General features: G+C 38.0%; 1 long non-coding RNA gene across 1 annotated transcript; it reads left to right on the top strand.

Annotated features, from left to right (window-relative positions):
• Positions 1 to 847: 847 nt before the first annotated feature.
• Positions 848 to 26,001, top strand: LOC116422615. Its single transcript, XR_004233253.1, has 5 exons — positions 848 to 934; positions 1,050 to 1,518; positions 8,642 to 8,798; positions 24,961 to 25,098; positions 25,773 to 26,001. It is a non-coding gene; the product is annotated as an uncharacterized LOC116422615 (long non-coding RNA).

Below are 26,001 nucleotides of genomic sequence, written 5' to 3'. Positions count from 1 at the left end.
TGCCCTCAAGGAGATCACAATCTAACAAGGGAGACAACATATAAACAACTACATACAAACAATCTGTATAGAATATATTGAAAATAATCGATATAGGGAAGACACTAGAATTAAGGGGGATTAGGAAAGAGTCCTATAATGTAATGTTCTGGTTGGTTTTTTGGAGGTCTCTGGACCAGCCTTTATTTCAGTTCGGTAATCACCACGAGAATAGCCAGGGATAAAGTCCAAATTTTTTATTGTCTCCTTACCTGGGGCTGGGCAGCTTATTGGAAAGCCTTTCAGACTAGCCTTGGTCTCTGAGGGAAGTGCTGGAGGCCAGCCATCATAGTGGTGTGAGATGGAGTGAATGAATCTGGCTCTGCCCCTGGCCAAGTTTGTCCCAGCTTATATGCTCTACACTGAGTATAAACCAATCATTATATCACTAGGAAACCATTATTTGTTGTAAGATTAAATCAATCATACTGAACTATTAATCACCATGCTAAACTAAAAAACTTATGCTAAACTTCAAAATCAGCCTATTATCTGAGTAGTCTCATGAAAATCACTTCTAGCTCTGACATCCTGTTTCAGAATCCCTTCTAGCTCTGATATCCTCTATTCTAGAGTTCCCTTCTAGCTCTGACATACTCTATTCTAGTCCTTTCTAGCACTGACATCCTCTGTTCTAGAGTTCCCTTCTAGCTCTGACATCCTGTTCTAGAGTCCTTTCTAGCACTGACATCCTCTGTCCTAGAGTCTCTTTTAACTCTGACATCCTCTGTTCTAGAGTTCCCTTCTAGCTCTGACATTCTGTTCTAGAATTCTTTCTAGCTCTGACATCCTCTGTTCTAGTGTCCCTTCTAGCTCTGATATCCTCTGTTTTAGAGTCCTTTCTAGCTCTGATATTCTCATCCCTAAGGCTACTTCCTCAGAAAAAATCTATGTGGTAAGTTAATTAAAAAGGTGTAAAGGGGTTGCTTGATTGCATGAGGGCTTAGTTGAGATTATATAACAAATTTTCGGTCAACCAAGTCAGCATGGTTTCATGATTTTTCCCCCAGGTTTGCTCAGTAGCAACTGAGTGAAAGTAAAGGCAGCAGATGGTGGAAGTAATCCAAGACTGAGACTTAAAAGGGCAAAATTGACAATAGGATAAGGGAGCAAAGAACTCAAGAGGAGAGCACAAAAATGAACAGGCTTACCAAGGAGTCAAGAAGAGAAAGGGAGGAGAATGTCAAGAATATAAAAGCAATGTCCTGGGGGTGAAAAACCTGAGGGGTAGAAGGATAAGACAAAGATTAAGCTTTGGGGTTACAAAGCAGAGAACAGAGTGGAATGATTGTGATGAAATAAGGGAATGTCACAGCTCATGAATTTGGAATAGAAAGTGCCATTTGTAAAGGTGATGGCAAGATCAAGGCTATGACTATTTCTATGTGTGCTGAAGTGGGGTGGAGAAGTGGTCCTAGGAAATAAGCAAATTGAAGAGGAAGTATGTCCATCAACTGAAGAATGGCTGAACAAGTTGTGGTATGTACATATCATGAAACAGTATTGCGCTATAATAAACATCCAGAAGATGGATTTCAGAAAAACTTGGACATTAATGAACTGATACAAAGTAAAAGGAGCAAAACCAGGAGAACATCATACACAGTAACAGCAACAATGTATGATGATCAATTAGGAATGACTTGGCTATTCTCAGCAGTGATCCAAAACAATCCCCAAGGACTCATGATAAAAAAAAATGCTATTCACATCCAGAGAAAGAATTGATGGAATCTGAATGTAGATTGAAGTATACTATTTTCATTTTATTGTGTGTGTATGTTTATGTGTTTTTATATGTATGTGTGTGCTTTCTTTTGGTCTGTTCTTTCTTTTACAATATGACTAATATGGAAATGTTTTACCTGAATGTTCATATATAACATATGTCAAATTGCTTACCATCTGGAGGGAAAGAGGTAAGGGAAGGAGGAAAAAAAATTGGATCTCAAAATGTGAAAAAAGTAAATGATAAAAATGGTCTTTATATGTAAGTGGAAAAAATAAAATACTAAAAAATCAGGAAGAGGAATCGAGGGATTAGTGTTTGAGAGAACATTAATATCATTTGTATTATACATACATATATATAAGTTCCCTAGTATGAAGTAAGGAGGAGGAGAGGTTAATGAGCTTTGTAGAAGTTTCCTAACAGTTTGAAAGTGACAATGGAGAGCATCTCAGTCAATGAGTTGGGGGAATGAGTGAAAGTGCAATTAGTTCTGAAAAGAGTGGCTAGGGAAGGTAGCTTATCAGGAGAGAAGGAGGTTTCAGGGAGGGCCAAAAGATGGAAGGTGTGAGAAAGAAAAACTTTAAGAGATGAAAGTAAGTTTGTTCCCTGTGGAAACACATTTTAGAGGGCACAATGAAAGGGATGACCAATTGCAATAATCTAGTTAAGAGGACCTGAGCTAGGATGAAGAGGAAGTAAAGTTAAGTGGAGAACAAGGTCAGATTTTAGAGATGTTGTCAAGGTCAAATTGACAAGATTTAACAATTGGATATGTAAGGCAAAGGAGAATGAGAAGACAAAGACAATAATGAGATTGTGAACATGGATGATGAAAAAGATGGTTCCCTTACCTTGCCAGGATAGGGACTTCCCTTTCTCCAATAGAGCCCACATTATTCTTTTATCCACCCTCCAACTCCTAGCCCACAGAATCCCCAGTTTAGTGAGACTGTAGCATCTGTTCATTCCAAAATATACCTGAACATTTTTATCTTCTACATCATCCCCCTCTAGTGGTCATTCAGTCTTTGCTTGAAGTCATGATGACTCGGGAAACCCACACTATGGTACCTATGGCAGCCATTGCCTCTCAAGGTGAAGTTCTTAATTGCTGGGAAGTTTTCCTGACATCAGCCTAGACATTTATCATCCAACAAGTGCTACTCCCCTGGAGGAAGTAGAATAAAGCTGATCCCTTCCTACACCTGACCACCCCTCCAGTTCCTTCCATTTTATTCTTCTTTATCCTAAACATTCCTGATTCTTTCTTTTTTTCTTTCTTTTTAAATTAATTTTTTTCAATGAACAAAAATCAAGTTTCTCTCTCTCCCACTTATCCCCATAATAATAATAAAAAGAATCCAAAAGCCTTGTAACAAACATGTATAGTCACTCTAAATGAATTTCTTTATTGGTCATGTCCAAAAAATTAGGGCTGTTCCTTTTCCTGGATAATTCAATTGATCCTTGTATATCCTGGATTCCAGATCTCTCAGCACCCTCAGTCTTTCCGTGTCCTTATAATTGAACATTCCACTCTATAGGAGTTCCGTTGGTCCCTTTACCTGTCAACAAGCATTCATTAGATATTGGTAGTTATCATGACTGAGTAGTGTAGAGGACAGTAGATTTTATCTCATCTTAGCTCTGACTCTTTTCATGACACCTAAGAGAACATTGACTTGTTTTGTTTGTTAGTATTGACTGTCATGTCACACTGTTGATTCATCTTTGGCTTGAAGCCCACTAAAATACTCAGATCTTTTTTTTCCTACATTGACTAATCCTACCTAAGCATACCTTCTCCCTAAAGCATCTGATTATTACTATTTAATTATTCATTATCAGTCGTTCAATTTAAGGGTCATTAGCCAGAGTTGCTAACATGATCCCCACAACAGCAGGTGCTATTATTATCACTCCCATTTTATAGATGAGGAAAACTGAGACCAAGAACACTTAAAGTGATTTACTTCCCCGGTGCACATAGTTAGGAAATGAATTAGGAAAAGTTCAAACCCAAATCCAAGTAAAACATTCTATATTTATGCCATCCAACTAGAGGCAGCTGGTAGTATAGTGGAGAGAGCACTGGTCCTAAAATCAAGAGCATCTGAGTTCATAATCCAACCTCAGATACTTACTAACTGGGTGATAATGTCACAAATCACGTAGGCTCTGTTTACCTTAGTTTCCTCAATTGTAAAATAGAGGATAACTATCTCACTCACTTCTAACTACAGGATTGTTGCAAGGATCAAACTGTAAAGTGCTTAACTTAGCACAATATCTGGTCCATAGTAGATGCCATACAAATACTTATTCCCTTCCCTCTTCCCTCCCATCATATTACTAATATTCCAATACATCTGTTTACCAATAGCTTATGTAGGTCATCCCCTAGTCGATATAATTCTTAGTTTGTTTCCAGTCTTTATGGCAAAAAGGACTGTTAAAAATATTTTGGTGTTTAAAAAGCTAGTTTAAAATAAATAAAGACATATTTTGGAGTGGATGAAGTCTTTGATCTTGTTATCGATCTCAGGGTATAATGAATATGGACATTTCATGTCATTATTTACTGGTTCACATCACAGTGATGAAGTGACCCTGGGACTTTGGAGATTCTGCTAGGGGAGGCCAAAGTCTGGACGTGGCTTCAAGAACAATTCTGTTTTCAGATTGGGTTTCTCTTATTGGAGGAGCGACCTTACTGAGTTTGTAGACGTTCATTTCCTAAGGTTTGCATAGGGTGGAAATTGACTGTAGTTCAGGAAAACTTTCTGTTGAGGATGGAGATGTGTATCAGTAAATAGATGAAACTTTATAGGAGTGAGTCAAAATTTTTACAAAGAACACTCACTTTGGAGTCAGTAGATTTCAATCTAAGTCATCCCATCTCCAGCACTTGCCAGCTACCTAGATTTCTTTCAATAAATCTTTCCCCTTTTGTAAACCTTAGTTTCATCATCTATAAAGTGAAGGGATTAAACTAGGTAGTCTCTGCTATTTTAAGATTCTATAATTTTATAATCTATTTGAGATCTTGAGACGAGTAAGTTTTCATTAAACCTCAGTTTTCTCTTCTATAATATAGGGATAATAATAATACTTATCTCACAAAGCTGTTATGAGGGAAATACTTTGTAAATTTTAGACCACTATAAAAATGGTTAATGTTATTATGGTAATTACATTGAGAGGCATCTGTCTTCTGTTAAACCAATTATTAAAGAGATCTGCAAAAATATGTCAAAACTGCCTCCACCAATTTGTTTTTTTTGTTTGTTTGTTTGTGGAAAAAAATTTTTTCATATAAACATTATATTAATATATAACATATTTACCATTGTTATTTCAAATTAATACATATTTTTAAAATTACCAGTTTCAATTTCTAATATGCTAAATATGGGCAAACATAAATTATATTAAAAAGATGTTTAGTATACTCAAGAATTTTAAAGAGTGTATAAGGAAGCCTGAGAACTGCCAGCATTAGTGCAATTTCTCAATTTCATCACACGAGGGTGCCCTTCCATAGTCCAAGATCCAGGGGAATAGTCACTGTTCTCTGTTGAAAATGACTGGTTTTCTTCATTTCTTCCCATCTCAGTATCTTTAGTCTTCCTCCACCTCCATCTTCCTCATCCCAGATCCCACCCTGCTAAAGTATCTCTCTCTCTCTCTCTCTCTCTCTCTCTCTCTCTCACACACACACACACACACACACACACACACACACACATTTTGCTGAGGCAATTGGGGTTAAATGACTTGCCCCCAAGGTCACACGGCTAGGAAGTGTTAAGTGTCTGAGGGTAGATTTGAACAGATTCCTGACTTCAGGGCTGTTGCTTTATCCACTGAGCCACCTAGCTGCCCCCAATCATAGATTCCAGATATCAAGCAAGCTCCTGATGTCTTCTAAAGTGATATATTTGCAATGGTGTTCTCAAGAAGAAAGAGAAACTCCATACTCTTTCTGGCATTTGAAACAATGTGACTCTGTCCAGTTTTCCTCTCCAGACTTTTATTCCTCTATAAATACCTTCTTTTTTCCCCTTTCACATCGTGTGTGTGTGTGTGTGTGTGTGTGTGTGTGTGTATTAAAAGGGGAAAACAATCTTTCGTATCAAATAAACAGTTTCAAACAAAATTAATCCATATAGTTATCAAATCCCAAACATACATCTCTTTCTGCACTTTGAGTCCATCACTTCTAGGTCTGGAGACAGGTAGAATGCTTCATCTCAGATCCTTTGGAGGCATTTTTGATCATTTCATTAATTAGAAATTTTAAGTCTTTCAAAGCTGTTTGTGTTTATAATGTGGCTTCCCTTCTGGTTCTGTTCTCTCCTAGTTCTGATCATTGCACTGCACCAGTTGATACTACACAGAATTCTCTGAAGTGGTCTCTTTTGTCATTTCTTACTGCACAACGATATTATGTTTTTATACCACAATTTGATTTCCAATTGTTTGAGAAGCAATCTAAGGCCTTAGATTCTAGTTCTTTGCTTTTCTTCCATGTTCTCCCTATTACAGGATCAAGAAGTTTGTTTTGCTCATGACTCTCCTCTCTTTTTAATTATTATCTGTTTATTCACTCCTCATTCTCCCTCTTGTTTCTCTTTTGAATATGATAAATTTCTATATATGTTTGTGGGAGTGTTGAATCCTCCTTTGTCCATTTCAGGTAAGAAAAAAATTCAGTTGATACAAACTTTCCCCTCTCCTTCCTCTATATTTGTATTTTCAAGCACCCCAATTATGAGAAATAGTAGGTTTCATACCACTTCTTCCTCTTTTTTACACTGGTATATTACCTTTTTTTGTTTCCTCTCTTGAAACCTTCAGAATGGAACCAAATCACTCCCCCAAAACTTTTTTTTTGTAAGTTAACTTCCTCAAGACTCTTTGAAGAGTTTGAAAGTCCTAAAAGGACCTGTTTCTTCGCTTTAAGAACGCTAACACTACATCATTAGTCAGCTCTTTACAGTTGCTTAAATAAATTTATCTTTCTGGATTTCTCTGTTTGTGCTTCAAAATTCCTGCTCAGCCAGCCCTAATCTTTTTTCTTCAGAAATGCTTCAAAGTCCTCTATTCCAGAGGTTCCTATCTATTACATTTTTTTGTGTGCTATATGGACCCCTTTGGCATCTTGGTGAAGCATATGGATCCTTTCTCAGAATATTATGTTTGAATAATTAAAGAAAATGCTTCATTTCAGTAAGAAGTTAGTGAAAATAAACATGTAATTTTTTCCCCACTCTAGTTTAATGGACGCCCTGAAATCTTTCCATAGCTACCTTGAAAGTCCATAGTCCCTGGGTTAAGAATTCCTTTTCTATTCTATTAAAGGCCTACATTTTTTTTTCTCTTCAGAATTATATTTTAGCTTTTCAGAATGAGTTATTCTCAACTGCAAACCTATCTTTTTGTCTTTTGGAATATTGTATTATAAGATATCTCATTTTGAATAAAAACTGTTAGGTCTTATATGATTCTGATTGTAGTTCCTTGACACTTAACCTTTTTATATCTTTTTATGTGAATGCAGAATTTTTTTCTTTGATATGGGAGCTCTGGATTTTGGTATTTCCTTTGGGCATTCCTTGAAGGAGATAATCAATAGCGTCAATCTTTTTTTCCCAGTGTTTGGTCAAAGAAAGACAAAACAAATGGCTTTATTCCTCCTAGGAAAGGGGACATGTATACATGGGAGAACAGTTAGAACTAAGCCCAAGATGGGCATATGCTACAGGAGTTATAAAGACAAAAGTCACAGGGTGAGGGTTATAATCACATAGTGATCTTTATCAAGCTATCTTTGTGCTGGGTTATTTTTCAGAATTGTAAATTGATATGAATCAGTCTAAGTTGGTTAACTGACATAGCAGAGGAAGTCCTGGGTTCAGTACGTCAATACTGCAAAAAACTTCTGATGAGTGATTACTGCAAGAAACTTGCCATATGCCCAGTGAGATATGCTCAGTTTTATCTGATTCCCAAGTCATTCGAGTCTCTTCTGGTTGTTAAGAGATCTTGACAAATCAAGGTGAATAGTAAAGTCATTAACTAATTCATTTTTCACAATGGATTGTTTCTAACTTGACTTTGCCTTCTGATTCTGATTGATTTAGGCAGTGTTCATTTATGATTTCTTGAAATCCTGACATCATTTTTTAATTACACATAGTCCCAAAATGCATGAATTAAGTCTCCTTGGCCTCTTTTCCAAGTAAATTTTTAAAAGAAAATCAGATATCTTACATTTTATTCTATTTTTTTCAATCTTTTGATGTCATTTTTAGGTGTCCTGTATATTTGTTGCTTTGCAGCAGAATACTCAACACAGATCATCATAACTGTCAAATAATCAGTCTGTTATGCAAAATAGTACATATAATAAAAAAAAAAAGGGAAAGACTTGATTTATAGCTCTACAAAAGGGCATTTAAACAAGATGGTCTAAGTCAGGATTTTTGAAACTTTTCTCATTCATGACCCCTTTTCACCTGAAGTACATGACCCTACCTCAAATCTGAGCTGAGTTGTTTTGGGCAGTGTTCATACACACACGGTGCAAAGCGTGCATGTTATGTGTTCAGATGCAAGAATGCAGTGAAGTTGTGCAATGCAACATATGGGCAAGTGTTGCCAGAAACACTTTGGATTCATCACATGTTTGATTTTGAATTAATTTTTGGTCATTGTATGTTCAGAAACCTTGGTTGCCAATTTTTTTGCAAGCCCCACATTCAGTTACACAACCCAACGTGGTATTGTGACCCACAGTTTAAGAAGTTTGGGTCCATGCTGATCTGCTGCCTTGGACTTACAGCAACTCTTTATTTTCTTCCAAAGCAGTACAATCAACGTTCTGAATCATCATCAATTCCATTGTGTGATCACAAAAGGAATCCCTCTTTCTATGAATTTTTCCTCTAACAAACATGCTCTACCCTGCATGAAAAGGTAACAGGAATTTCTGAAAGTCTGTGGTCCAAAATGCGAAGGACAGGTAAGTATTCTATATATTCTATATTCATTTATGCTTAGGATGTATTTAGATTACTTTCTTCAGTTTGTCATACAGGACAAGTTCCAAAGCTGCACTCATGCCTCTAAGAGCATTGGATCAAGTCTTGAAGAAAGCCTTGCCATCCTCATCCTGTACATGATGACAACCCTTTGCACCCTGACTGAATCATCATTTGCTGTCTTACTGTATCTTTTGCTACCATTCTAATGTTTCTTGCTGTCTCATGGAGTCTTAGTATTCAGGGTTCCATTTCTTCTATTAAGTTTGCCTCTTTCTCTTTTAAACTATTTTTTCTTCTAATTCTTTCCTTAAGAGCTTTTATCTAAGTTTTAAAAATCACTTGTTTTATTTTTCTGTGTATTTTTAAAATACACAGTGTTTATACGGTACTTTTGCTAGTGTTTATATGGTACTTTTAGGTTTCCAATGTGCTTTGCCTATAGTATCTCATTTGACCTTTACAATAAACTTGTGAAGTAGACTCTACTCCCAGAAGAGGAACAGGGACTAAAAGACATAAAATAATTTCCCCAGAATCATATAGCTAATGTCTGAGACAGGATTCAAATGAAGCTCCTAACTCTAAGCCTAGCATTCATTACAGAATCTCTCCTTCCTTCTTTGGGGGAATTCTGGATTTGAAATAACTACTTAAACAGTGTTTTCTTTGATTTATTTAATGTCTTTAGCTTTAGTTTCTGAACCGGAGCCTTATATTAGGGTAAGACTCTGATGCACTTTTGGGTGGGGTGGCCAGCCCTTCTTGGTCTAACTGTGGGTTCCCAGGATTCTTGTACTGACTTCATCCTCCCTGAAGTGAGGACCCCCTTTATCTTTAAGGTTCTGGGCTCTCTCTGGCATTGCATGATAGAGTATTAGGGAACTCAGGGAGGGCTCAGACTGAATATTGTTGTACTATTCTAGTCTCTGGTCACTACCCACTACCACTCCTCCCCAGAGCTCCCATGGTCCCCAGTCTAGGGCTTTCTGGCCATTCTGGGGGCTTTCTTTGGGGAACCTTCAGCTCTTGTTGCCTCTAGGTACAAAACCTTGCAGGACAACCTGTCTTAGTCTCACTGGGAAGCTATTCTGTATTCACCTGACTTTCCTAGAAGATCCCTTTTCCTATTGTCCATGGGTTTCTGACTGCCTTTTTTGAGAAGTCCTGAAATAGAAACACTTACTATAGTTTCTCATAGGACATTTTGATCATTATTATATTACTACATTATATTTAATATTAATTATATTAAACACTAACTTTCCTCGTTGTCCATGGGTTTCTAGCTGCCTTTTTTGTGAAGTCCTGAAAGAGAAACCATCATTTTCTATAGTTTCTCAGAGGATTTTTGATCATTATCATATTATTACATTATATATAATATTGATCATATGAAATATTATATTATTTTGATCATTATTAATCACTAAGGAAGGCAGCTAAGCAATGCAGCAGATAGATCACCAGCCCTGGAGTCAGGAGTTCAAAGCTATCCTCACACTCTTGACACTTACTAACTTTGTGACCTTAAACAAACCACTTGAACCTGATTGCCTCATCAAAAAAAAATCCTTAAGGGCTAAAGAAATTACATGGATACATTCAGCTGCCTTAGCATCCCTTAAATGCCTTCCACTCTTCTTCTCTAATCAAACTGGAGGATTTTAAGTCCCAGCAACAAATGTTGACCTTTTTTCTTGCCAATCTCTTCATTTTAATGATCATTCTTTGACTCCTACCAAGGCTTGTCCAAATCCTCCTTAAGGAGAATAGAACTCTTCTTTAAAGCCTAGGTCAAGTTCCACCTTCCCCCAGAGGTCTTTGCTGATTCCCCAGCCCACAGGCTAGAGTTCCCATGGCTTGGCAAGTGTCTCTACCTCCTACCTTGCCTGGTTTTTGTAGTTGCTTAACTCCACATCTCATTTCTCTTCACTCCAGGGAATAGGGATTTCCCCCTCCCCAATGTGTAGCACAGGGTTAGCCATATCCTTCTTTTCTTCTTCCATCTCATAGTATTTTCCCCTTCCATTTCTATTTTCTCTTAGCTCTGTGAGAGAGACTCTACAACAGCTATTATCCCTATATTACAGATGGAGAAACTGAATCTCCAAGAAGCTAAAATGACTTACTCAAGATCACATTGCTAATAAATGGCAGAGTCAGGGTTTAATTCAAATCTTCTAACTTGAAATGCTGGACTGGACATACTGGGTAAGTCTTGTTCATTGAAGGGGACTCATCCAAGGTGCTAGAAGCCTTCCTTGCTTTCTCCCGACATTGCCAGGTTACCAGTAGGGCACTATGACTGTCCCCACTATCCATCTGTCACCTTGAGTCCTTGCCAGTTTGACCAGCCCATTTTGTCTTCCTATGGTACATTTCTTCAATCAGAACTTTTAATCCTTTTCTTTGTGAAGTTTCTCACTGGTTGTATGTTGTAGTATATACATACCTTTTAAACACCCCTCTTTCTGGTAAAATGTTTTTAATTCTTTGGAGAATGTTCTATTTGTCATATAGTAGCACAAATAATCTGCCAGTATTAAAAGTAACCATAGGAAATCTGGGATCATTAAAAGATCATTATACTTTCCCAAAGCTTAATATATATTTGTACAATTCACCGGGCATTTATTAAGTGGCTCCGATATGCAATGTCTTATGATAGATAGGAGAGAGGGGAATGGAGATGGGAAGATGAAAGAAGAAATTGTCTTATCTAGGAGCTCACAGTCTAGTAGGCAGTGAGAAGCAGATGTGTGCATGAATAACTATAAGTCAGGGACTGCAGTAAATCTATACAAGTCAAACTGGAAGGGAGGAGATTCTTGGAGAGAGATTGAGAGATTGGATGATCAGGGCAGGTTTTAGGCAGAAGCCTTGAAGGCAGAGGACTGCAGCAGCTCGAAATGAGACAGAGCAGTCCATTCCTGCTGTGAGGGCCTTCACGAGCAAACATATGGCAGGGGGAGGGATCAGGACAAGAATGGGGAAGAGGAAACCATTGTCTGTTTCTGTACAGAATATAGAATGTATAAAGGGAAGAATTGTGAAATAAGGCTTGATAAGCAGTTAGAATGCAATGGACCTTGAATGTCAGGCTGAGTGGTTTGGAATTTATGTTGTAATCAATGGGGAAGTTACTGAGAGGTTTTGAGCAGGGAAAACATGCTAGAGTTGCATAGCTAGAGTCATCCATTAAAATATTCTTATCTAAAATTGGGTAAAGAATGGTTTGGGGAATAGGGAGGCAGAAGTCTCTCAGGGATCAGAAAAAAGGTTATTATAATAGTCTAGGTGAGAATGAGGGGGAAGTGACCTTGAGAATAGAGAAGGGAACTGATGAGAGCTGTTTTGGAGGTAGAATCAATAGGATTTGGGACCTGATTGGTCATTGAGGATGAGGAGAAGGAGAGAAAATGACACAAAGGTTTTGAATTTCAAGAATAGGGAGGATGCTTAGACATTAACAAAATATGGAAGATGGGAGGAAATAGAAACAACTTGGGGTTCAGGAAGCATTCTGTGAAGATCTCTGTTTTCCCCATGAGTCTTCTGGGGGTGGTGACTGTTGTAGCACTGTGGCAACACTCAGGAGAGTGATTGGGGGATGCTGGTCCTATCCAGTATCCTCCAAATTAAAATAGCTTCCATTTCCCTAGGGGTTCAAATTTCACAAAGTCCTTTTTTTCCATATCAGACTTGTGAGGTTGAAAATGTAAATGTCATATCCATTTTACAAGATGAGACCCTGAGGCTTTGAAAGACAAAGCAGAACACTCACAAATCCAACAGCAAGGGTGGGGTGGGCACTTGCTTCCCTTTTGTACTGGGTCAGCTTTTTGGGGGGCCCTGCTCAATCTGCTGTCATTGCCAGTTTCCTGTACTGCCTACCTCAGGAAAGACTCTGCCCCTAGAGGGTACTGCCCTGGGCCTGGGAAGCTGACACTTCTTCAGCATCATTTGTGAATGAGTCAGAAACATGGAGAAAGATTGCCTAATTCAGCCCCACCTACCCTCTCTGAGGACTGGAGGTGGGCAGAGCCACGGCCTTGGGCTAATGTCTTGGTTTTTTCCTAAAACTCTGTCCCTCTACGGACTTTTTTTGAGGGGAAGAGGAGGATGGAGGGGTCAGACTGAAAATACTGAATCTTTATCAGGCAGGAATGATGCGGTCCCACATAACCAACCAATCACAAACCTTTGAACAGAAACTGTCAGAACTAAAAGGAACCATAGAGATCTTCTCACTCAACCTGGTCATTTTATAGATAGGGAAAATTGAGACTTGGAGAGATTAGTTGCCAAGGCCACGCAGCCATTCAGGGACAGAGAATGAATCAGATCTTCCACATCAAGTCCTGGACCCTTCTTGTGATCACTATATAGTATCAGAGTGTTCTCCTTTTTCAATGAGCCCTTTCTTTGGAACTACTTGTTAAAATACAGATTTTCCTTTGAGAGAAAGGGACCGTACTGACCAAGAACTAGAATAAAGAGATTAGGAAGGTTGCATCCAGGTTCTAGACCATTCATTGTGTCATCATAAGCAGGTCCCTGTCCCTCTTGCTAGCCTGTTTCCTCTTCTGTAAAAAAAAAAAAAAAGGGGGGGGGGTAATAATCTTTGACCTGCTCCCCTCATGGAGCTATGAAAATGAAATAAGAGAAGGGGTGGGAGAGTACTACACACACATGAATTTGCACATGTACCAAATAACCTTCCTAAAGTACAACTATGATCATGATTCTCCCTTGCTCCTGGATCCTCAGAGGCTCCCTAATGCTTCTTGGATAATAAAGGAATTCCTTAACTTAACATTCAGATGACTTCATAACTTTTCTCTCAGCCACTTTTCCAGTTTTATTTCACACAGCTCCCTTTGTATACTCCACATTTCAGCTAAACTGACCTATTTCCTGTTCCTTACATTCAATATTTCATATACCACCTCTGGGCCTTTGCTGTCTACTGTATCTGGAAAGTGTTCTTTCTCATTTGTACCTGCCTTACCTGCCTCCTGGACCCCCTAGCTGAGATCCTTCTCTACCACCTCCTTCCTAGTCCTTGTCTTCTCTCTTCCCACCTCGAAAATTACTTAGTTCAAATTCAGTTGTCTGTGTACCTGTTGAATCAATGTACTAAAATACTACATACTTTTTTGAAGGCAACGAAGACAGATTGTGTTTCATTTATCCTTGTATCCTCAGAACTTAGTGTGATGCCTGATAAGCAGTTCAATTCAGTCATTTTTAAGTTTTATCCCACTTTTTGGGACCTCATTAGGGATTTTCTTGGCAAAGATTCGGGAGGGATTTGCCATTTCCCCATCTTTTACAGAAACCTAGGGTCACACATTTAGCCAGTTTTGAACTCCGGAAGATGAATCTTCCAGACTCCAGGCTCAATGGTGGCATCCAGTGAATGCTTGTTGGATTTAAGAGAATGAACATAGTACAGACTTGGATGTATTATTTTATCATACGCACACAAATTTAAGAAGAAACTATTAGCTCGTAAGTGTTTTTATGTGCATGGGCTCACACACATATGAGCACTTATACGCACCCCCACCTATACAAGGACATTCAGGGCAGTCAGCAAGTCTGTCCTCAGTCCCTCGTGTGTGGGACTACTAATCTTTTTGGAGAGGAGGGGAAAATCTGCCCTTGGTGAACTATGGCCTGGGTAGGACTAATGCCTCCCACCAGGGGCCTATCAGACAACAGAAAAGCAGAGGATAGAATTTAGTGTGAATTTGAAGGACTCCAAAGACTGGGGAGGCTCCTGGAAAAAATTCCCTGCAGGCTGGACCAATCAGGGAGGATTTCTTGGAGGAGTAAGGTTTTGCCCTGTGGCCAGCCCTTGTTTTCCTGATTCTCAGGAGGGGCTAATTTTAGGGCTGCTCTCTGGCTGTCTTTGACAGCTGTCTCAGCCCCTGCTTGGGGCCCTTCCCAGACTACTCAAGCTCTGGGGACAGCCCAGGTCACTGGGCAGTGGGCCCCAGGCCAGTCTTCCACTCCAGGGGTGTAAATAACAAGACAGAAATACCCTCTTCATGGGCCCCAGGACTGGAAAGCAACGCCCTTCGCTATCCAGGCCTTTATTATACTCCTCAGTCACACCTTGGAGATAAACAGAGACCCAAAGACTTAAGGAGGCAGCTTGAAATGTCCTTTTGTCCGTATGATCCATACTGGCCATGTGTTTACCAAACAGCCCTGATGTGAGGAGCAAGGGAAGACTGGAGGTGCGAGAAAGAGCTGAAAATTTGGTATCAGAAGCCCTGGATTCAAATTCCAGCCCTGCTGTCCACCCAATTATGGACAAATCACTTACTATTTAGATATGCACTGGTTGAGTAAGGGTGTGGGACTAAATGGTCTCTCAAGTTTCTTGCAACAGTAATTCTAAATCCTATTAGAAGAGGAATGGAGCCTCCTTAAAGTGAGAAGCTAAACTAAAAATAACAAGACTCAGTTACTTAGGTAATATTTTTGAGTAGCTCAAAATAACTTACATTGAACCGCCGAATCTGTGGCTAATTGGCTAAATAGTTTGAATACATTTCTTTTTTTTTTTTTCTTTTTTTCTTTCTTATTTAATAGCCTTTTATTTACAGGTTATATGTATGGGTAACGTTACAGCATTGACAATTGCCAAACCTCTTGTTCCAATTTTTCCCCTCTTCCCCCCCCCCGAGATGGCAAGATGACCAGTAGATGTTAAATATATTAAAATATAAATTAGATACACAATAAGTATATATGACCAAACCGTTATTTTGCTGTACAAAAAGAATCAGACTCTGAAATATTGTACAATTAGCTTGTGAAGGAAATCAAAAATGCAGGTGGGCAAAAATATGGGGATTGGGAATTCAATGTAATGGTTTTTAGTCATCTCCCAGAGTTCTTTCTCTGGGCATAGCTGGCTCAGTTCATTACTGCTCCATTGGAAATGATTTGGTTGCTCTCATTGCTGAGGATGGCCAGGTCCATCAGAACTGGTCATATAGTATTGTTGTTGAAGTATATAATGATCTCCTGGTCCTGCTCATTTCAGTCAGCATCAGTTCATGTAAGTCTCTCCAGGCCTTTCTGAAATCATCCTGTTGGTCATTTTTTACAGAACAGTAATATTCCATAATATTCATGTACCACAATTTATTCAGCCATTCTCCAACTAATGGGCATCCACTCATTTTCCAGTTTCTAGCCACTACAAAGAGGGCTGCCACAAACATTCGTGCACATACAGGTCCCTTTCCCTTCTTTATGATCTCTTTGGGATATAAGCCCAGTAGTAACACTGCTGGATCAAAGGGTATGCACAGTTTGATAACTTTTTGAGCATAGTTCCAAACTGCTCTCCAGAATGGTTGGATTCGTTCACAACTCCAACAACAATGCATCAATGTCCCAGTTTTCCCACATCCCCTCCAACATTCCGCATTATTTTTTCCTGTCATCTTAGACAATCTGACAGGTGTGTAGTGGTATCTTAGAGTTGTCTTAATTTGCATTTCTCTGATTAATAATGACTTGGAGCATCTTTTCATGTGACTAGAAATAGTTTCATTTTCTTCATCTGAGAATTGTCTGTTCATATCCTTTGACCATTTATCAATTGGAGAATGGCTTGATTTTTTATAAATTAGAGTTAATTTTCTATATATTTTGGAAATGAAGACTTTATCAGAACCTTTGACTGTAAAAATATTTTCCCAGTTTATTGCTTCCCTTCTAATCTTGTCTGCATTAAGTTTGTTTGTACAAAAACTTTTCAGTTTGATATAGTCAAAATTTTCTATTTTGTGATCAGTAATGATCTCTAGTTCTTCTTTGGTCATAAATTCCTTCCTCTTCCACAGGTCTGAGAGGTAAACTATCCTGTGTTCCTCTAATTTATTAATAATTTCATTCTTTATGCCTAGGTCATGAACCCATTTTGACCTTATCTTGGTGTACGGTGTTAGGTGTGGGTCAATGCCTAGTTTCTGCCATATTAGTTTCCAATTTTCCCAGCAATTTTTGTCAAACAGTAAGTTCTTATCCCAAAAGCTGGGGTCTTTGGGTTTGTCAAAGACTAGGTTGCTATAGTTGTTGATTGTTTTGTCCCTTGAACCTAACCTATTCCACTGATCAACTAATCTATTCCTTAGCCATGAATACATTTCTTTTTTTTTTTTTTTTAAATTTAATAGCCTTTTATTTACAGGTTATATGCATGGATAACTTTACAGCGTTAACAATTGCCAAACCTCTTGTTCCAATTTTTCACCTCTTACCCCCACCCCTCCCCTAGATGGCAGGATGACCAGTAGATGTTAAATACATTAAAATATAAATTAGATACACAATAAGTATACATGACCAAAACATTATTTTTTATAAAAAGAATCGAACTCTGGAAATATTGTACAATTAGCTTGTGAAGGAAATCAAAAATGCAGGTGGGCATAAATATAGGGATTGGGAATTCAATGTAATAGTTTAGTCATCTCCCAGAGTTCTTTCTCTGGGCGTAGCTGGCTCAGTTCATTACTGCTCCATTGGAAATTCTTTGGTTGATCTCATTGCTGAGGATGGCCAGGTCCATCAGAACTGGTCATCATATAGTATTGTTGTTGAAGTATATAATGATCTCCTGGTCCTGCTCATTTCACTCAGCATCAGTTATGTAATTCTCAGCCTTTCTGAAATCATCCTGTTGTATTTTTTACAGAACAATATTCCATAATATTCATGTACCACAATTTATTCAGCCATTCTCCAACTAATGGGCATCCCACTATTTTCCAGTTTCTAGCCACTACAAAGAGGGCTCCACAAACATTCGTGCAATACCAGGTCCTTTTCCTTCTTTATGATCTCTTTGGGATATAAGCCCAGTAGTAACACTGCTGGATCAAAGGGTATGACAGTTTGATAACTTTTGAGCATAGTTCCAAACTGCTCTCAGAATGGTTGGATTAGTTCACAACTCCAACAACAATGCATCAATGTCCCAGTTTTCCCACATCCCCTCCAACATTCCGATTTTTCCTGTCATCTTAGACAATTGACAGGTGTGTAGTAGTATCTTAGAGTTGTCTTAATTTGCATTTCTCTGATTAATAATGACTTGGAGCATCTTTCATGTGACTAAAAAGTTTCAATTTCTTCATCTGAAATTTCTGTTCATATCCTTTGACCATTTATCAATTGGAGAATGGCGATTTTTATAAATTAGAGTTAATTTTCTATATATTTTGGAAATGAAGACTTTATCAGAACCTTTGACTGTAAAAATATTTTCCCAGTTTATTGCTTCCCTTCTAATCTTGTCTGCATTAAGTTTGTTTGTACAAAAACTTTTCAGTTTGGTATAATCGAAATTTTCTATTTTGTGATCAGTAATGATCTCTAGTTCTGCTTTGGTCATAAAGTCCTTCCCCTTCCACAGGTCTGAGAGGTAAACCATCCTGTGTTCCTCTAATTTATTAATAATTTCATTCTTTATGCCTAGGTCATGAACCCATTTTGACCTTATCTTGGTGTACGGTGTTAGGTGTGGGTCAATGCCTAGTTTCTGCCATATTAATTTCCAATTTTCACAGCAATTTTGTCAAACAGTAAGTTCTTATCCCAAAAGCTGGGGTCTTTGGGTTTGTCAAAGACTAGGTTGCTATAGTTGTTGATTGTTTTGTCCCTTGAACCTAACCTATTCCACTGATCAACTAATCTATTCCTTAGCCATGAATACATTTTCTTAATAGAACATTATTTGTATTAAGTGCAAACCTCCTAACCACAGAATCATTCCCCTTTTCTCTAACCCATCAGTCTTCTTGCCAACTTTGATGATTAGATGGATAGATGGATGGATGGATGAAGAACTGTATGAAAAAGCAACTATTTAAAACTAACTATATCCCAAGTACTGTGCTAAGTATTAGAGTTACAAAAGCAAAATACAGATGGTCTTTGCCTTCAAGGAGCTTATATCTAATATGAGGAGCATATGAAAGAGTGATGACCTAAGAGGAATATTTTGGTTTGGAATGTCATAGGGACATAGCATTGGCAGTATTTATTTGATTATGGCTTGTTGCTCAGTCATGTCTGACTCTTTGTAACCCCATTTGGAATTTTCTTGGCAAAGATACTATAGTGGTTTGCTATTTTCTACTCTGGCTCATTTGACAGATGAGGAAACTGAGGCAAACAGGATGAAGTGACTTGACCAGGATTCCACAGCTAGTAAGGTTCTAAAGCCAAACTTGAACTCCGGAAGATGAATCTTCTTGACTTCAGACATGAGTTCTATCCATTATGGAGTCACTTAGCTACTCTTCTTGATTGTGGTTACAAGTCAGCTAAATGGTGCAGTGAATAACAGCACTAGCCCTGGAGTTAGGAGGATTTGAATTCAAATTTGGTTTCAGACACTTAGCACTTCCAGCTGTGTGGCTCTGGGCAAGTCACTTAATCCCAATTGCTTTACACACACAGATTATGACTACAGAACAGGAAAGGGGTGGAGAAAAAGGGTTGTGAGGTGTGTGGAAGGTAGAAGATGGCCAGAAAGTAAGTAAAAACATATCTGGAACCACAAATATATATAACCACATGTAGCAGTCAGCAGAATTTTATATATAACATATATTTATACATAAAACCATATGTAGTACTCACATGGATTTTAATATATTTACATGACCACATTTGGCATTCACCAGGATTAAATATATAGATATAGATATAGATGACCCTCCAGGATTAAATCAGAGAATGCAGCAGATGGGTGGCTAGAGAGAAGATATGGATCCTAAAGGTGAATCTGGGGAAAGATTGTAGATAGCTCTGACCAGCCTATCTCTGATTAGGTACGTTGCTTTCCCAGTTGCATCAAGTTTCCAATCCTTTTTCTATCTTACATGTTTTCTATGTTCCAGATAGGTTTGGCTCTTCTCCTTCTCCCTCCCATGTTAGACTCATTTCATTCTCTGCACTTTTGCTCAATCTATTCCTAAACCGATAATATTTTCCTACTCCTCTCCTCTGCAAATATTTCCCAGTTCTTCAAGACACCTCCTCCAGACAGCCTTCCCTGACCACCCAAATCCAACCTCATCTTTCCCCTTATGGGAATTTTCTGTTACTTTTTTCCTAGCATTTCATTCAGTCTAATTCTGTCTTGCTCTCTGATTATTTCCAATTTCAGCTTTGTCTCCCTAACCAGGCTATGAATTTGGTAAAGGCTGATCCTGTAAGTCCTCTTCCTTCAGAGTTGAGAATTACCCAGCATCATTCCAGGTAACTCAGGACAGACTGGTTAGTTTTGAGTTCTAGTGGAAGATCCCTAGAATTAAGGACAGGAGAACTGGGTTCTAGCCTGGCCTTTACTACTGAGTCATCACCTGACTTTAGGAAATCCCCTTCCCTCTTCCAGATCTTGGTTTTCTCATTTGTACATTAAGAATGGTAATGTCTATACTACAGGTATGTTGTGAGCATTCAATAAGAAAATAAATGGAAAGACAATTATAGATGAGAAGGGATGGAGGTTATGATTAAGTCAGGTAGGACCAGGGACTAAAGAAAGGGACAAATACTTTCTTGCATGCGAATTAGTGGCTTTACTCCCCCTTCCTCTTTCTGCTTTCTGTTTTTAGATTTCAGTAGCATAAAATTATCTATTTTTCCCTCAAGTCATTTCATGGAGGGACCCCAGATTTTGCCAAAGGGTCCAGGCAGATTGAGTGGGAAAATATCTCAGGGATTGGAGCTAAAGGCTTTGGAGGGTGGGTGGTGGTACTGATAATGCCAGAATCAAAAAAAAAAAAAAAAAAAAAAAGGTTGGTATCCATTCTTCTGCCTTCTGATCTAATGCTGGTGATGATGATGATGCTCATGGTAAGGAGACTGATCCTGGTAGTGATCAGTCTCCCATTATTGAGATGAGGGAAGATGCCATTCCATCCAGTTTCTAGCCTGGTTTTCTGTTCTCAAGAGAAGGAGAATATTACTACTCCCTTGGCTTCAAGTTCTTGCTTCCTTGTCTAAACTGCCCAAGATTATGAAAGGATTTCCCCAAAATTCACAATACTATTAATTTTGAAAATCTCTCTAAATATTTGTCTTAATAATTGATAAATCCCCCTTTGTCATACTCTACACATCCCAGTAATTCATAACTTTAATGGGTCATCATTCAAATGCCATTCCCCACCCTCTGCCAAATTCCTTATCCTTTTCCCCCCTCAATCCTCCCCAAAGTCCCAACTAAAACCTCTTCCATTTTGCCCTTGGTGATACCTGCTCCACAGACCATAAATGTACTTTCAGTTTAAAACTTTTCCTTTTGAATTTGTGTCCAAAGAAGAACTAGAGCTCATAATTGAACATCAGAGAGATAATTTTGATTATGTTAAGTTAAAAAGTTTTTATACAAACAAAACGAATGCAGACAAGATCAGAAGGGAAGCAATACATTGGGAAATCATTTTTACATTTAAGGGTTCTAATAAAGGCCTCATTTCTAAAATATATAGAGAATTGACTTAAATTTATAATCATCCAAGCCATTCTCCAATTGATAAATAGTCAAAAGATAAGAACAGACAATTTTCAGATGAAGAAATTAAAATATTTCTAATCATATGAGAAAGTGCTCTAAATCACCATTAATCAGAGAAATGCAAATTAAGACAACTCTGAGATACCATTACACATCTCTCAGATTGGCTAAGACGACAGGAAAAGATAATGACGAATGTTGGAAGGGATGTGGGAAAACTGGAATGCTGATACATTGTTGGTGGAGTTGTGAATGCATTCAACCATTCTGGAGATCAATTTGGAGCTATGCTCAAAAAGTTATCAAACTGTGCATATCCTTGGTCCCAGCAGTGTTACTCCTGGGCTTATATCCCAAAGAGATCTTAAAGAAGGGAAAGGGACCTGTATGTGCACGAATGTTTGCCCTTTTTATAGTAGCAAGGAACTGGAAACTGAGTGGATGCCCAACAGTTGGGGAGTGGCTGAATAAATTATATTTGAATGTAATGGAATATTATTGCCCTGTAAGAATCGATCAGGATAATCTTAGAGAGGCCTGGAAAGACTTACATGAATTGATCAATGTTGTTGATGTTAACCAATGTTGTCAAATTATCCGTGCATATGTTTTGAAAATAAAAGGCTTTATTAAAAAAATAATAAAAAAATAAATTGTGTGGCTCAGATATGATTTAATAAAAAACTGGAGAGATCTCTAGAAGCAAAGCAAAGTTTATTATACATTCTTGGGAGAATCGGATGTCCCACTCATCCAGCAGACAATTGAAGGGAGAAGGCACTGTAGGGGGCAGGGCCAACACTTTTAATCCCTAACACAAATACTCCCTCCCACCACTGACTCTCATCCTTATTGGCCGAGGATCTTACATTCTAAACAAGGGAACTGCCCAAGAAATTAAACTTGACCAATAAGTACATAGTTGCCCATATTTGACTGAAATAGGGAGGATAACAAGGAGACTCAAGTATGCCCTTAGGAGGATAACAGGGAGGGGGCTCAAGTATGCCCTTAACTTTTTTTTTTTTAATAGCTTTTTATTTACAGGTTATATGCATGGGTAACTTTACAGCATTAACAATTGCCAAACCTCTTGTTCCAATTTTTCACCTTTTACCCCCCCACCCCCTTCCCCAGATGGCAGGATGACCAGTAGATGTTAAATATATTAATATATAAATTAGATACACAATAAGTATATATGACCAAACTGTTATTTTGCTGTACAAAAAGAATTAGACTCTGAAATATTGTACAATTAATTAGCTTGTGAAGGAAATCAAAAATGCAGGTGGGTAAAAATATAGGGATTGGGAGTTCAATGTAATGGTTTTTAGTCATCTCCCAGAGTTCTTTCTCTGGGCGTAGCTGGCTCAGTTCATTACTGCTCCATTGGAAATGATTTGGTTGATCTCCTTGCTGAGGATGGCCAGGTCCATCAGAACTGGTCATCATATAGTATTGTTGCTGAAGTATATGATGATCTCCTGGTCCTGCTTGTTTCACTCAGCATCAGTTCGTGTAAGTCTCTCCAGGCCTTTCTGAAATCATCCTGTTGGTCATTTCTTACAGAACAATAATATTCTAATATTCATAAGTATGCCCTTAACTTAATGCTTAAAGTCCTTCATGCCTACTCAAACTGTGAAATAAATGAAGCCTTACTCAATTTTCACAACTGTCTTGAAATATCTCACCTCATCTCGTTCAAAATCTTTTCATTTCCCAATTCCTTCCATCTTCTAGCAATCATTGAAACTTGATTTTCCATTGATGACACAGCCTCTTCAGTCTCCCATTCCAGTATTGGTTGCACTCATTCCCCTAGACTCACTTGTTGGGATAGGAGTGTGGGAACACTTTTTATTCCCTATTGTCAATTCTCCCCCTACCTCTATCACTCAGTAACCTCTTCTTTGAGATTCACACAGGACATCCATCCACTGTCTAAACAAATCTACCATCTAATCAAAATCTTGGTGGCTGTGGTTTACAGATCTCCAGGTCACTCCCTTCCTTCCTTAATGAATTTTGTACCTGACTCACAATCTTTGTCTTGGCCCCAGTTCCTGTCCTTGTACTAGGGGACTTAAAATATACATGTTGATATTCCTTCTAAAATCTTTAGTTTCTCAGCTTACTCATCTCCTGTAAGCTAACCCTCCACCCCATTTCAGCCACACCCAAAGATGGTCTTACGAGATGGGATCCAACAAGTCATGAAGATGGGAAGTCGGCCAGAATGAATGAACCATCTTCCAAGTCAAGGAGCAAAACTTTATTATAATGCCATAAAGCAGGCAAAGTTCCTAACAAATTTGCAATTAACAAGGGGAGAGTGGGGAAAAGAACACAAAGTATGGTGCACCAACTATGCTAATTGTAGTGTCAATGGTGGTCATGGTCATCCTGTTTATACAAAATAGCCTTGGGAGGTGATAGCTATACCTTAAATTCTCCAAATTGAATTCATTAATTCCCCCCTCACACCCAAACCTTCCCACTTTCCTATTAATCTTGAGGACCCAACCACCCTCCCAGCCCTCAGCTCACAATTCCATACTCTTTCTCACCCCCATAGCCAATCTATTATAAATTTCTTTCAATATTATCTTCAAAACATCTCTCATGTGCCCCCTTTTAGAGAAATGATTATTAAATAACTAATTATTAATATTGAGGATTTAGCCTTTTCTGAAATAGTGTATACTAGGCCAAGCCAGCATCTGTAACATTATTTCTGACAATGAGATTGGATTGACTTTCTCCTCAGTCTAGTTCAGACTCCACTCAGGTAAGGAAATCCAAAGAAGCCCAAATCTACGGTACATTTGGGTAGGATAAATTCTTTGATTAGATTGCCCTAAGCTGAGGTGGTTGAAAGTAAATGACCTGATCAAAATCAATAGAATAGGTCCACCTCTCATTATAAAAATCATTTTCTTCCTTTACTTGTTAATCAGAATTGATTACCACCCCCAGGAATATCCATTTTTCCTGAAAGAAAATGTGACCACCCCTGCCTTTTGGACTTTTTAAAAGTTTTATTTGCATTTGCATATCAAATTCCCTGTATATTTTTTCTCCAGATTAATATAATAATAATAATAAAAATTTATGTATATATATACATACACACACACACATACACACACACACATATACTTCCTCCCCAGTAGAAGCCCTAATGAGCCTACAGAGATCTATGCTTCTACTCAGTAATAGAATTTAGAACTGACCCATTCAGATACCACTTGTCAACAACAGAGACTCAAGGGACATGTCTATACATAAATAAATGAGAAATAGAGACTTATTACCAGAGATGCATTCATCTTCCCTGGAATGTACATTTGATTTTATTTTGCAAAAAAGATAAGCAAACAAAAAGTTTGGAGCTCCAGTTCATGTAGAAAAAAAAATAGATCCTGTCCATCAGTATTTGAGAGGTCTCTGCATTAGATTCACACTCTGATAGGCACTAACCCCTACAGGTTTTGTTTTGCTCCGTTTTTATTTTTATCTACAAGTGCTTTCTGTCTTCAATGTGCTAGTTGTCTCATCTATGTCTCTTTAAGGTGCTAAGAAAATGATGAAGAAAATAAAGGAAATTTTAAAAGATTGTAACAAAATTCATACTTTATACAATTTTTGATACCATGATCAGAAGTGAAAGACATGCCCACCCACAGGTGTATTCAGGCCTGCACACTCAGGTAAGTACAATTGCAAGTGAATGGGATGAACTGAGTGAAAACCTCACATAAAAAGGTGGCCTCGACCTATGTCCTAATTGTGACTTGAGACTTTGCACTGGCAAGTTGAGCTGTAGCTAAATGCTTCAGGCATTCACTTATCTTGGATGAACAAACATTTCCCTCCAATCTCTCTTACCCCCACCCCCACCCCATACATACCTTTTCATTAGCATTTAAGTGCCTCATAAGGGAAAGGATGTCCTGGGGTAGATATTTAAGTCTCTGGGTAAATTCAAATTTGCCAGTCAATGGGAGAAAGGGTCATAAATTGAGGGTGGGGGCTTCTGGGTTAGGGTCTTAAAATCCTATTTTTGCACCCTGTACTTTGCACTCCTCTACTGACACCTTGTCTATTGGGAGTTGCCCTTTCTTGTGAGATCATCATAAATCCTTTTTTGCTTTTTACCTTGAGAGTAACATCTGTGGAAATGATCATTGTCTTTGTTTGTACATCATATGGATAATTCAATCATTTCATACTTTAAACTATTGAGAAAACTAATTGTGATTTTTTTAGTCTTGCAAAACTGTATGTATCACAAAACTATGTGATGATACCTTAATATCTATCTAATAAATATGTATTCATAAAAAATAAATACGTATTCAAACAAAACCTTTTTTTTTTAAAGGAATACCCACTTTTCTAAGGGCATACAAGTGCTGAGTGGGTTCCATTAAGGATCTTTGGAATTTGAGAGTGACACTTTTAGTTAATATGTGCTAGTATGATTAATAAAAATAATTAATTATCCAGAAATGATCTCTTGAACTTTTTATGTCATGACTTCTCTCCTATGACACTGCCACCAACTTGTAATAGGTTCTGATCACCTCATATCTGGAATGTTTTTTTTTTTT

The sequence above is a fragment of the Sarcophilus harrisii genome, chromosome 3 (genome assembly GCF_902635505.1).
Source record: "Sarcophilus harrisii chromosome 3, mSarHar1.11, whole genome shotgun sequence".
NCBI classification, from domain to species: Eukaryota; Metazoa; Chordata; class Mammalia; order Dasyuromorphia; family Dasyuridae; genus Sarcophilus; species Sarcophilus harrisii.
Note: the sequence above shows the minus strand (reverse complement) of the source record. Positions and strands in the feature narration are given on the sequence as shown.